The sequence below is a fragment of the Podarcis erhardii genome (genome assembly GCF_964252035.2).
Source record: "Podarcis erhardii genome assembly, chromosome: 13".
NCBI lineage: Eukaryota > Metazoa > Chordata > Lepidosauria > Squamata > Lacertidae > Podarcis > Podarcis erhardii.
In genome coordinates this window covers 39,137,319-39,149,353 of record NC_138502.1, presented here as the reverse complement: position 1 = coordinate 39,149,353, position 12,035 = coordinate 39,137,319, and the positions used below count along the sequence as shown (strand labels likewise).

Genomic DNA, 12,035 nt, shown 5'->3' with positions numbered 1-12,035 from the left:
GGATTTTTTTTTTTTTTTAAAGTGTGGAGTAGGCAGAGTCCTCACCTTGCTTCTGTCTGATGCTCTTCAGTGCCTGTTAAGAACATAGGAAGATAGGAAGATACCTGTCAGGGAACTGCCATCAGAGCCAGAGGAGGAGGGAGGGCTCCAGAGGGATGACGGAGAGCGTCCCAGGAGGGAGAGGGAGAGAGAGAGAGCCCATCTGCTGGGGAAGGAAATCAGCGCAACACCAGTAGAGAAGGGGGGGCAGAGGGGGGAATCGGTGAGGGGGCTCCATGACTCCTTGCCGGAGACCAGCGGGGAGAGCACGGGTCCTCCGCTGCCCACACCCTCCCTGCGCAGAAGACTTCCGCGCAGGGAGAGTAGGTGGAGACTTGGTGTCAAATAACTTCTTTGCTGGAAGAAGTTCAAGAAACGCCCACTGACGGATTCTGCCAGCGACTGAGACAGCCACGGATGAGTGGCTGTCCGGACAGAAAGGGTTCACCCAGGTAACCCAGCCAGGTGTGGCGATGACTTACGCACGAGCAACCCCCTAGAACCATTACAATACCTTATATGAATTCAGACTAGTGGTCCATCCAGCTTAGTACTGTCTGCACTGACCCTCCAGGGTTCCAGGCAAGGCCTACCTGGAGATGTTTGTGATTCACCTGTTATTAACCTTGTGCTCCTCCAATGAGCTACAGCCCTTCCGTTATCTGAGACGGTCCTCCAGAGACTGTTCTACAACTTGTCTTCCACTCCTCTCCACTTCTCCCAGATTAGTCACGGTGCTTGCCAGGCCAGTACCAAACTGAGCAGATGGGACATTTCCAGGCACACTGTCCTCAAATCCTCTCATGCAAAATTAGCAAAGAAGCAGAAACATGTCATTGCAGGATGGGGTGTGTGGAGAGAGCACCTACTACATCGTGGGGAGTGCCCCCATTATTATGTTTTAAGTGACCTACATACTGCTGGGGAAGACAAAAAAAAAAAAGTTTATAAATCCTGACGTATGTTGGCTATTGTGACCTGGAAGGAAGTGGTGTGTTATCCGTGACACTGTGTCGATTGGCTCACTTGCTTGTGCTACCTAGAAATGTGTGAATGGACTGGTTATCTCCTGGTAGCAAACTGTGTCTTGGACTCTACTGATATATCTAGAGGGAGTGGATGAATGTTGGTGTGCAAGCTAGCACACTTATATAATTTTTTTTACCTGTTGCTGGTATATATTACATGGGCCAGATTCCTCAAACTGGCCGTGACCTTATAAGTCAAGAAAAATAGGCAGACATGCTTTGGAGTCTCATCAGAACTCTCAGCTTGTTGCACATTCGTCTTGATTTGATTCATCATTTACCTGCGTCAAATGACCCACATAACTGGGTTCTCCTACAGGTGCACTCCTCATCTCCACAGAGATAGGCGTCATCAGAATTTAAAATATGCATTTGGGGGGCATACAAGGGAGTAGGGAGCTTTTTGCCCCCACCAGATCTCTGATTGCTCTCAATATGGCTTTATAGTCAGGCAGCATGTGACGAGGCACAGGAATGCTGTTCTCCAATCATACTAGATTCTGCCAAAAAACTCTTTACCCGCCCTTATCAAAGACCTTGGATCAGAAAAATTCATCAGGCTACACATTTTGGAATCCAGAGCAAAGCGCGGAGACAACTGCAATTTAATGAATGTCAGCTTTTTAATCGGTGCTCATAGAGAATTCAAAGCTACAATCTGTGAAGAATCACCACCTGCCCTTTCTGCTTCAGCTGCTATCGTGGGACTCCCCGGCCAATCTGCGTAGGCCTGGAAAGGGCAACTCTGCCAGCAGACACTATCTCCTTTAAAGCAGTGACCTAGTTCTGTTCCTGCTCTTCCCAATTTACCAAGAGAAGGTTGCATTCACAGAAATGAATAGGCGAGTGTGTGAAAATCTTGTAGCCTTGAACTGCAATCTCACCTAAAGCAGAACTTTAAGGGGGGGGGGGGAGGATCACTTTTATGCCGAAAACAAGAAGAGATGGTAAGATGAGGGGAAAACTTATACAGTCAAACCTTGGCTCCTGAACAGCTCCATTTTCGAACGTTTCGGCTCCTGAATGCCAAAAACCCGGAAGTAAATGCTCTGGTTTTCAAATGTTTTTTGGAAGCCAAACATCCAACGCAGGTTCCGATCGAGTCCAGGAAGCTCTTGCAACCAATCGGAAGCCGCGCCTTGGTTGTGGAATGTTTCAGAAGCTGAACAGGCTTCCGGAACAGATTACGTTCGACAACTGAGGTTTGACACTCTGTGTGTGTGTGTGTGTGTGTGTGTGTGTGTGTGTGTGTCTCAACCTGAATTGTCAAGGGGTTTCTCACAGATACACAAATTATTACTGAACACTCACAAGAGGTAACAGAAAAGAAGGCTTGATTTCTTAAACAGAAGTGCTGGAAGAATAAGCTGGTTTTAAGAACTGTGCAACATTCTTCGCAAGGCTTTCATAGAATCATAGAATCATAGAGTTGGAAGAGACCACAAGGGCCATCGAGTCCAACCCCCTGCCAAGCAGGAAACACCATCAGAGCACTCCTGACATATGGTTGTCAAGCCTCTGCTTAAAGACCTCCAAAGGAGGAGACTTCACCACACTCCTTGGCAGCAAATTCCACTGTCAAACAGCTCTTACTGTCAGGAAGTTCTTCCTAATGTTTAGGTGGAATCTTCTTTCTTGTAGTTTGGAACCATTGCTCCATGTCCACTTCTCTGGAGCAGCAGAAAACAACCTTTCTCCCTCCTCTATGTGACATCCTTTTATATATTTGAACATGGCTATCATATCACCCCTTAACCTCCTCTTCTCCAGGCTAAACATGCCCAGCTCCCTTAGCCGTTCCTCATAAGGCATCGTTTCCATGCCAAACATGCTGGTGCGTGCTAGGGTTTTCCTCAAAGGCCAAGTAAAAGCACTCTGCACATGGCTCAGAGGCACTCTTGTGTTTATATCACGTGTTTGAGAGGCAACTCATAACAGGCCTGAATATGTTATGAGGTCAGGTCTTGGCACCCCTTATACTGAGGCAAGTTCTTAACAGTGAGACTGACTTCCAGAACAATAAATGCTAAGCGAGGAAGGAACAGGCTCCTTTATGACCTTTTCAGTCTAGTGGCAGGTTTTCATTAGGCACCGGTAGGTGGGGAGCTGATGGCTATCACAGCAATCTGATGGCTTTGAGTTTACTGCAAAGTCTTCCTTGCGATCAGCACTGAGGAATAACTCAGCACAAATATAATAGATACCAGCAGAGGGGACGGCAAGGGAGCAGAATGACGCCATGAAGCAATGATCAAGGAAAAAAGACAACTGGGACATGGAGCAAAACATTCTGCCACTCAATGTCTTTACGGTGCTGTACATTAGGGGCTGGCAGTCTGCCCACTGTCTGGAGGTCAACCCTCATCCTCTAATGAACCACCTTGTGCCACCACTGTTCCTCTGTAGTAGTAGTAATAATAATAATAATAATCATCATCATCATCATCATCATCATCATCATCATCTGGCTGGGTTTCCCCAATATTCATCTAATATTGAAAGCTTCCCTAAACAGGGCTGCCTTCAGATGTCTACTAAAAGCCAGACAGTTGTTTATTTCTTTGACATCTGGTGGGAGGGAGTTCCACAGGGCGGGTGGTATAAGACAGCTCCCTGTCTATGTTCCAGCAGGGCTGGCCCTAGACGTTTTGGTGCCCCAGACAAACCACAAAATTGCGCCCATTCCCCCAGTCAGGGAAGAAGGGCTGAGGAAAGATCTACAGGAACGGGGGTGGGGATGGAGATGGGGGGAGAGAATAAAGATCTACATCAGGATCTGCCGCTCCTGTAGACCTTGTCTCCTGAGGCGGCCTCCTCACCTTGCCTCACGGGTGGGCCAGCTCTGCTGTACTGGGACTCGGATCAGGGTCCAGAGGTAACTTTGCCCCAAGAGTCTCCTCAGTTCGAATTCTGCCCTCCACCTGCCAGCGTGGCTCCGCCCACACAGGCTGCCAGTCCCCGCCCCCCCGCCCCCGTCTGGCCTCGTAGCTGCAACCATGCCACTCCCAGTGCTGTTCCTTTATCAAACGGTGCATGTTGGAAATGGGAGGTGGAAATGAAAACAAAGGCCTGATCTGGTCCGCTGGATCTCTTGCAAAGGAAAAGGGTAGCAAGCCCAGAAGAAACTCATCCTCCGGTCCACAGATTTCAAAAAGTAGGAGAAACACCAGTATTGTGTTAATTAAAGAAGCAAAGGGCATTTAACATATGGCATGCCATATTTTGTGGCTCCCGTTTCAGCACCAGAAGAGCGAGCCCCACCTCCCTTTCCTATCTTATCCCTGCAGGAGTGAGGAGGAGTTCATGCTAGCTAAATGCTATTTCTGATGAACAAAGAGCTTACTAACTGCCTCGCCCCTTCTCTTAACAAGGTGATTCGGTAGTTGTTAAAAAGCTGCCAATTATCAGCAGAAACAACAAGGTGATTCGGTAGTTGTTAAAAAGCTGCCAATTATCAGCAGAAACACAGTGACCCAAATCCTACGATGCTGTTCCCAAATCTTCTATGTGCCACAAAGCAATTTTGGTATGTTAACACCCTCCTACCCCTACCCCTTGATCGCTCTTCTAATATAACATTCTAGGCTGCTTTCGTATGAACAAAATGCTTGCCAATTTCCCCCACACCCCACAAACTGACTCACTGAGAAGGGACGCATTAAAAATCCAGGCAAACCTTGAAATACCTGGCCAAGAGAAAGCCAAGCAGGAGAGGTGGAATTTCCCATCCACTCACACTCTCTGTCTCCTGTGCAAACAAAGGTTTTTGCAAAGGGCAACTGGATCCCTGAAGGGAAGCATCAATTGCATTTTGTCAACCGCATACTGGAAAACTTCTGAATTATCTGCTAAAAGGGCAGCACTGAATTTCCAAGAATTTGCAGTGCATTAAGCTTTTAGCGTTAATTGATTTTACTTTAGCCACTGAACTGAAGAATTTTCTCCCCCTGGTCGCCTGCGCCGTTTCAATGGATTTCTAATGAATGTACCAGAATCCAATCTCTCATATTTCTGTCTATGAAAAATTGAAAGGGAACCAAACCACCAAAAAAAGGGTAATCAAGCCAAAAGGTTGAGAAAGCCAATTGCAGAGTAAATGCTGTCAGGAGGGTAACAGATGAATTCTTTGTTCTGAGTATTATCGCAGCATTTCAAGAGACTCCCTGTAAATTGCTATTTATTTTGTGAAGGGCTGCTGCAGTGACAAGATAACATGCTGTGGGCTTGGGAGTAATCCCCAAGGATGGAAAAGACCCACACTCCACCTTTTGAGGTAGATGCTTGCATGCAGACAAAGGACGAATTAACCTCTAATCTCATTACATGGATGACATGTGATGTGTCCAGAAGACTGTGGACATATGGAAAGGCTACACTGGCCTTTCTCATCAAAACAGAAAATACCTCCCCCCAAAAAAAACAATTTTAAAAAGGCATATGATTGCCATTATCAATTCCGTGTCCAGAGGGTGGGTGCCAAATTTCTTTCAGCTGTCAAAAAGCACTGCACATGGGTATAAGCTTCAGTATAATTATGTCCCAACTACCTAAATATTTAAGATTCCCACTCATACCTCAAAGGTTCTTCCCTTGCAAATTGATTTAATACAGCAGCATAGAACTGCCAATAGTTAAAGGCATAACTTATCCAAACCTAACATATGAAGTGTTAAAGCCAATCTCTGTCTGAGTTCGCTAATCTGTAAAATGTTATATTATATTCCTATATAAAATGTGTCCGTCAGCTAAAGAAAACTTAGTTACATTTGTGTTAAACACAATAGTTCTAAAGCAAGAAACATACCGTATTTTTCGCTCTATAAGACGCACCAGACCCTAAGACACACTTAGTTTTTGGAGGAGGAAAGCAAGAAAAAAAATATTCTGAATCCCAGAAGTCAGAACAGCAAGAGGGATCGCTGCACAGCGAAAGCAGCGATCCTTCTTGCTGTTCTGGCTTCTGGGATAGTTGCGCAGCCTGCATTCGCTCCATAAGACGCACACACATTTCCCCTTACTTTTTAGGAGGGAAAAAGTGAGTCTTATAGAGCAAAATATACGGTACATCATTATTAGATAATGTGTAAATACAGTGTTAGAAGAGACATCTTTTCCTCAGAGAATGAGGTTGTCTGTCTTCCTACCGGAGCTTTTTTCCAGCCAAAACTCAGTTCTGGCACCTGTCAGGTAGGTGCCATTGGCATTCCAAGAGAACAAGGGAGGTGTTCATGGTGAGTTCTGTCACCTTTTTTCTAAGAAGTTCTAAGAAGTACTTGCATTAATATTAATTGATATTTATTGATAAACAGGGGCATTTTTTAGATACTGGAAGTTTTTTTAAAAAATAATATTAATTTGGTGGATCAATTAAACATTGCATCCTCCAGTATTAATGGCATGTTGACTGATACCTTTGCGATCATTTACTTACTTTCTATTTAAAATAGTATTCCAAGCCAGTGTTGATTTCTGACACTCATTTATACTCGTTATACATATTTTCCTGGAGAATATGGGGACAAATTTTGGAACATAAAATAGCATTTAAGAAGAAAAATTACCATGCAAATACCAGGTAAAGGCATATTTCCTTTCGTTATTACATTGCGGTGCGACATATGCCTGCTCTGAAGTCCTCCCAAGTGAGTGCATGTAAGATTGCAGCCTGAGACCCACAAATGAGTAAACAGGTCTACGGGAGGGAGAAGGCTGGGTGTGTGTGTGTGTGTGTGTGTGTGTGTGTAGCAGTATTTGTAGACTTATCTGCAAGGCTGTTTTAGCTGAATAAGCTGAATCAACGAACAGAAGCTATTGCAGAGTGACAGAGAAGCGGACAGAGATGGATCCCTGTTGTAACCCAGTCAGGAAATATTGGCATCCCTATATAAGGAAGAAAACCAGAGAGCTATGGATGAATGGAGGAGCAGACACCTCCTGCCTACACAACTCATCTCCTCAAGAGATGTAACCAAGCCCATTTGGAGAGTTCCATTCCACAGATTCCAGTGAGATAAGAGCTACTTCCCAATTTAGCTAGACCACTCCAATGGACAGTTTCCCAGCTGGGAGAGATTTTCAGGTCGGGAAAAAAAAAAGACAGTTGCTGTATTGTGTTAATGTGTTTTAAATGTCTTGGCCTTTCATGGGATAAGACACCTGCTGTTGTTCCATTCTCACACGACAGCTGAGGAATCCAAAAGGCAATATTGCCTTCTTCCCCTTTCCAAGGCTTGCTTTGAGGTGAACATTATTCATTTGTATCTTCTGGGGCTGGCAAGATGGCGTGCCTCCTCCTTAGTCAAAGAGAGGTAAAATGTAAAGGACCCCTGGACGGTTAAGTCCAGTCAAAGGCGACAATGGGATTGAGGCGCTCATCTCACTTTCAGGCAAAGGGAGCCGGCGTTTGTTTGCAGACAGCTTTCCGGGTCGTGTGGCCAGCATGATGAAACTGCTTCTGGCACAATGGGACACCGTGACGGAAACCAGAGTGCATGGAAATGTCATTTACCTTCCCGCCGAAGAAGTACCTATTTATCTACTTGCACTGGTGTGCTTTCAAACTGCTAGGTTGGCAGGAGCTGTGACAGAGCAATGGGGGCTCATTCCGTTGCGGAGATTCGAACCGCCGACCTTCTGATTGGCAAGCCCAAGAGGCTCAGTGGTTTAGACCACAGCGCCACCCGCGTCAAAGAGAACACAATGAAGAAATAAAGACTTCATATAACTTGATAAAAACAAACTGGTAGGATATGATGAGCCACTTTCTCAACCACCTAGCTCTCAGTTCAGTCTTCTCTGACCGACAGTGGCTCTGTAAGGTCTCCCATGTTTTTCTCAGCATTGCCAGGGACCCCACCAAGGACCTTCGATAAGCAATGCATTCACTCAACCACTGAGATAAAGGCAGTTTATTGGGCTTTCTGCACACACTTGGTTGGGAAAGCAATCTATCCCAGTGTGTTGACCATGAAGCACTTGGTTTTATGAATAGGCAGGGAGAGGAGATCTTTCCAATGGTATGTCGTTTTAGCTACAATACAGACGTACCTTGGAAGCTGAACGGAATCCGTTCCAGGAGTCTGTTCGACTTCCAAAATGTTCAGGAACCAAGGCGCGGCTTCCGATTGGCTGCAGGAAGCTCCTAGTCAATCAGAAGCTGCAGCAGCCCTGCCGGACGTTCAGCTTCCAAAGGAACATTCGTAAACCGGAACAATCACTTCCAGTTTTTGATCATTCGGGAGTCAAAATGTTTGGCTCCCAAGGCATTTGAAAACCAAGGTACGGCTCTATTGCAAACTGTGACTGCTTCAGAAAGTCACCACTCCTTTTGATATCACGCGAACATGGGACATATCCTAGGATATAGGGGCGTCTTCTGTGCAAAGCTCTCTGCTCACAAGTTGAAGCAGTGTTGTAAGGCCACCCTGACAACATGATCATAGGGTGGCATACAGATATTATAAGCAAGGAAACAGACCAAACACACCCTAAGCGGAAGCCAAAGGGCAGGTCCCTTGAGGTGGTGTGGGAAGCTACTTTTAGTAATATACAGTGTAATTCTGGGAGAAACGATAGCTTTCTTGGATTGGGTATTTATCACACAGAAAACGAATGTGGGCCCAAAGGTTCACTGAAGGGGACTAGGGCAAAGGCAAAGTGCAAGAATAGGAATCACAAACACAGTGTGCAAAGCAGCTGACGTTTATGATCATGTGATTTCCAACACTTCAAACGGAGGCTATTTAATTAGCTGTGCTATGGAGCAAGGACATTAGCACAGGCAAGTAAGGAAGATTGCATCACCACTTATCTAGGTTCTGTTTGATGTAGTACAACCTACAATGTGAGTCTTATCTGAACAGCAAGGCCACAAGCTGTAACTTGCAAAGTGAAAGCAAGCATGAGAAGAGGAAATGCATAACTTCCTGTGACAGGTTTGTTGCCATCTCTTCGTTGCAACATCAAATGAACTTTTGTTTCAGTTTCCACATTTTTATAACCTGCCCAACTGCCAGGGGCTCAGCTTGATCATCAGTTGCTCTCAGACACGTATCTAAATTGACAAATGAAAGCAGGAGCTCTCACGGCAAAGCTGTTCACCCCCCCCCCAAAGAACTTATCTGAACAGCAGACCATCACCTGTGAGCTTTAATCTCCTAGCAAAGTGCAACCCCCAAGTCAAACAGCTAAAATTCCATGCTCCTCTTGCCCCAGCCCAGCCATACACAAGAAATTCTGACTGGCAACAGCTAAGAACTTGTGTGTCCCTTAGCAACAGTTCAAGCTTCTTTAACAATGACCTATTTCCCTCTTTGTGAGCCTTGGTATCAAGTTAGTTTTATACGCAGACATCAAATAGGCGATAGGGAACACTCTAATATTTTTGGAGCAATGAGCATTTGCATGAAGGAAAACTGAAAGGTTGCATGAAAAGCTGGAAGCGCTTACAACAGAGGAGGCAAAATTGTGTGTGCATGCAGCACGCACCCACACAGGGAATGAATGTACCTTTGCTATGGCTACTAACCATAGTTCCCTTGCTTCAGGATGACCATCTTCTGTCTACAAGATTGAACAAGTAGGATGAAAGAGCTATTTCCGCCCACAGAGCCTTTGCAAAGGTGCAAGCAAGTGAAAACATCTTTATTGCAGGGGCTATCTCTGCAACATATCATATGCCGTATCTGGCACTGTTATCTCTCCCTTAGAACAGTTAACTCTCTGATCTCAACAAACCTAAACATAGTTAGGCTAGACTAGTGAATATGCCTACTGGTGTGTTCCAGCTTGCATTTTTATATGCGGTATATGCCGAAGGGCTGTTTTAGTCAATAACATGGAGGTAATATCAGTTTTCCTGCAGAATAGAGCTGGACTCAAAATATAGTAATTCAGAAACTGAATCTAGCTTCGGGATATTGGAAGCCTGCGTAGCCTGTGCTTTAAGTAAAGGTAAAGGTAAAGGGACCCCTGACCATTAGGTCCAGTCGTGACCGACTCTGGGGTTCAGCGCTCATCTGGCTTTATTGGCCGAGGGTGCTGGTGTACAGCTTCCAGGTCATGTGGCCAGCATGACTAAGCCGCTTCTGGTGAACCAGAGCAGCGCACAGAAACGCCGTTTACCTTCCCACCGGAGTGGTACCTATTTATCTACTTGCACTTTGACGTGCTTTTGAACTGCTAGGTTGGCAGGAGCAGGGACCGAGCAACGGGAGCTCACCCCATCGCGGGGATTCGAACCACCGACCTTCTGATTGGCAAGTCCTAGGCTCAGTGGTTTAACCCACAGCGCCACCCGCGTCCCGTGCTTTAAGTAGAGGACCTCAAAAATGGTTTATTATTATTTCTAATTATTTGATTTCACAGTCACCCAGTACCTCATACCCCAAGTTGTGGGTTGACCTTAACTTTGGATAATTTTTTTAGTTGTAGGAATCACTTTGCATCCATGGTCACTCCAGAGTTGGAACATTGCCTGCAATTCATCCCTTCACAGTAACTTTGAGTTTTGCAGTTTGCATAAAGTAGCTTTGTAAATAGCTAGTCAAGTGTGAAGAGCTAAGTAATAGCTCCAAGTGAGCATTACAGAAATCAATTCTCTTTCTTATAGGCTACAAAAAACCGACATAAAGATGTTTAGACGTAGAGACTAGTAAACACTTATGTGGGAAACTTGGTTTTTTGCATTTCCTTGCAAGGACGTAATAAAGTTATTCCAGTTGTACCTTACTGAAAAAACAAACTCCCAGAAACTTTTAATATCCAGATCTTTCCCACACTAGAGCCTGCAATCAGCAGAATGTGGAACTGTAACTGTGGTTCCACACAGAACTTCATATAGAGCTATGTACCCCCATAACAATCCTATAGGCCTACGCCACAGAGAAGGCAAAACCTTAGTGATCCTAAGTGTATTTCCTCAAAAGTATGTCCTAGTCTATTAAGTTGGACTTACTCCCTAGAAAGTGTGCTTAGCAGCCTTTGATCAGGTAAGGTCTCCTCGGTATGGATTTAAAGCAGCCCCTGAGTCTCTTAACAGGATTACAACTAGTCATTTAATTATTTTTTTTCCTGAAATGATTTTCTCCTTCCCCTCTCCTTTAATGTTTTGTTTCCTTAATCCACCACTTCCTTTTTAAAGAAAGTGTTAGCGAACTAATTAATGCTCAGAACAACTGCATTTGTGTAATAATTTGTGAAACAAGCACGTGCTCCTCCTCTTTCCCTCCCATACAGTCTGGAGATCTGGGAAAGAAGAGAGAGAACTGCAATTTCATCCTGAATTTTACACAAACACACACACACACACAAAATTCCAGTGCTTCAGCCACGACTTTCCATACCCCCATCTTAGAATCTCGGCTAGTGCAGGGATGTTGCTAGCCCAAAGATGGAAGGAAGATAAAGTCCCTACCAGAGAAGAATGGCAAATCAAGTTGATGGACTATGCCAAAATGGAAAAACTGAATGGAAAGCTCAGGAATCACCAGGAAGACCAAAACTTTAATATGGAATGGGAAAATTTTATAATTTACCTTCAAGACCATTGTAAGCAGCTGAAAACATTAGCCGGACTATAACAACACTTGTAACGAGAAGCATGGTATAAGGGAGTTAAATTTTTTTGAATTATTGGAAAAAAATGCAGTAGGAAAGGTTTAACAACAGAACTCATGGAGGGGAAGGTGGGAAGTCCAGAGATTCGAAGGAATCTTTAAACTGTGGATATGCTCTGGTGTGATTATACTTTTAAATATGTAAAACCATATATATCTAATGAGTTAGTTCTAGGTATGAGCTTTCGTGTGCATGCACACTTCTTCAGATACACAGTATCTATACACAGTGTATTCTTCAGATACACAGTGTGTATCTGAAGAAGTGTGCATGCACACGAAAGCTCATACCTAGAACTAACTCAGTTGGTCTTTAAGGTGCTACTGGAAGGAATTTTTTTATTTTGTTTTG

General features: G+C 44.6%; 1 protein-coding gene across 2 annotated transcripts in view; it reads right to left on the bottom strand.

The window, feature by feature from the left end:
* Nucleotides 1–12,035, bottom strand: part of MYO1D (myosin ID) — a 175,922-nt gene that overhangs the window by 11,857 nt on the left and 152,030 nt on the right. The gene's annotated exons all lie outside the window — the stretch shown is intronic.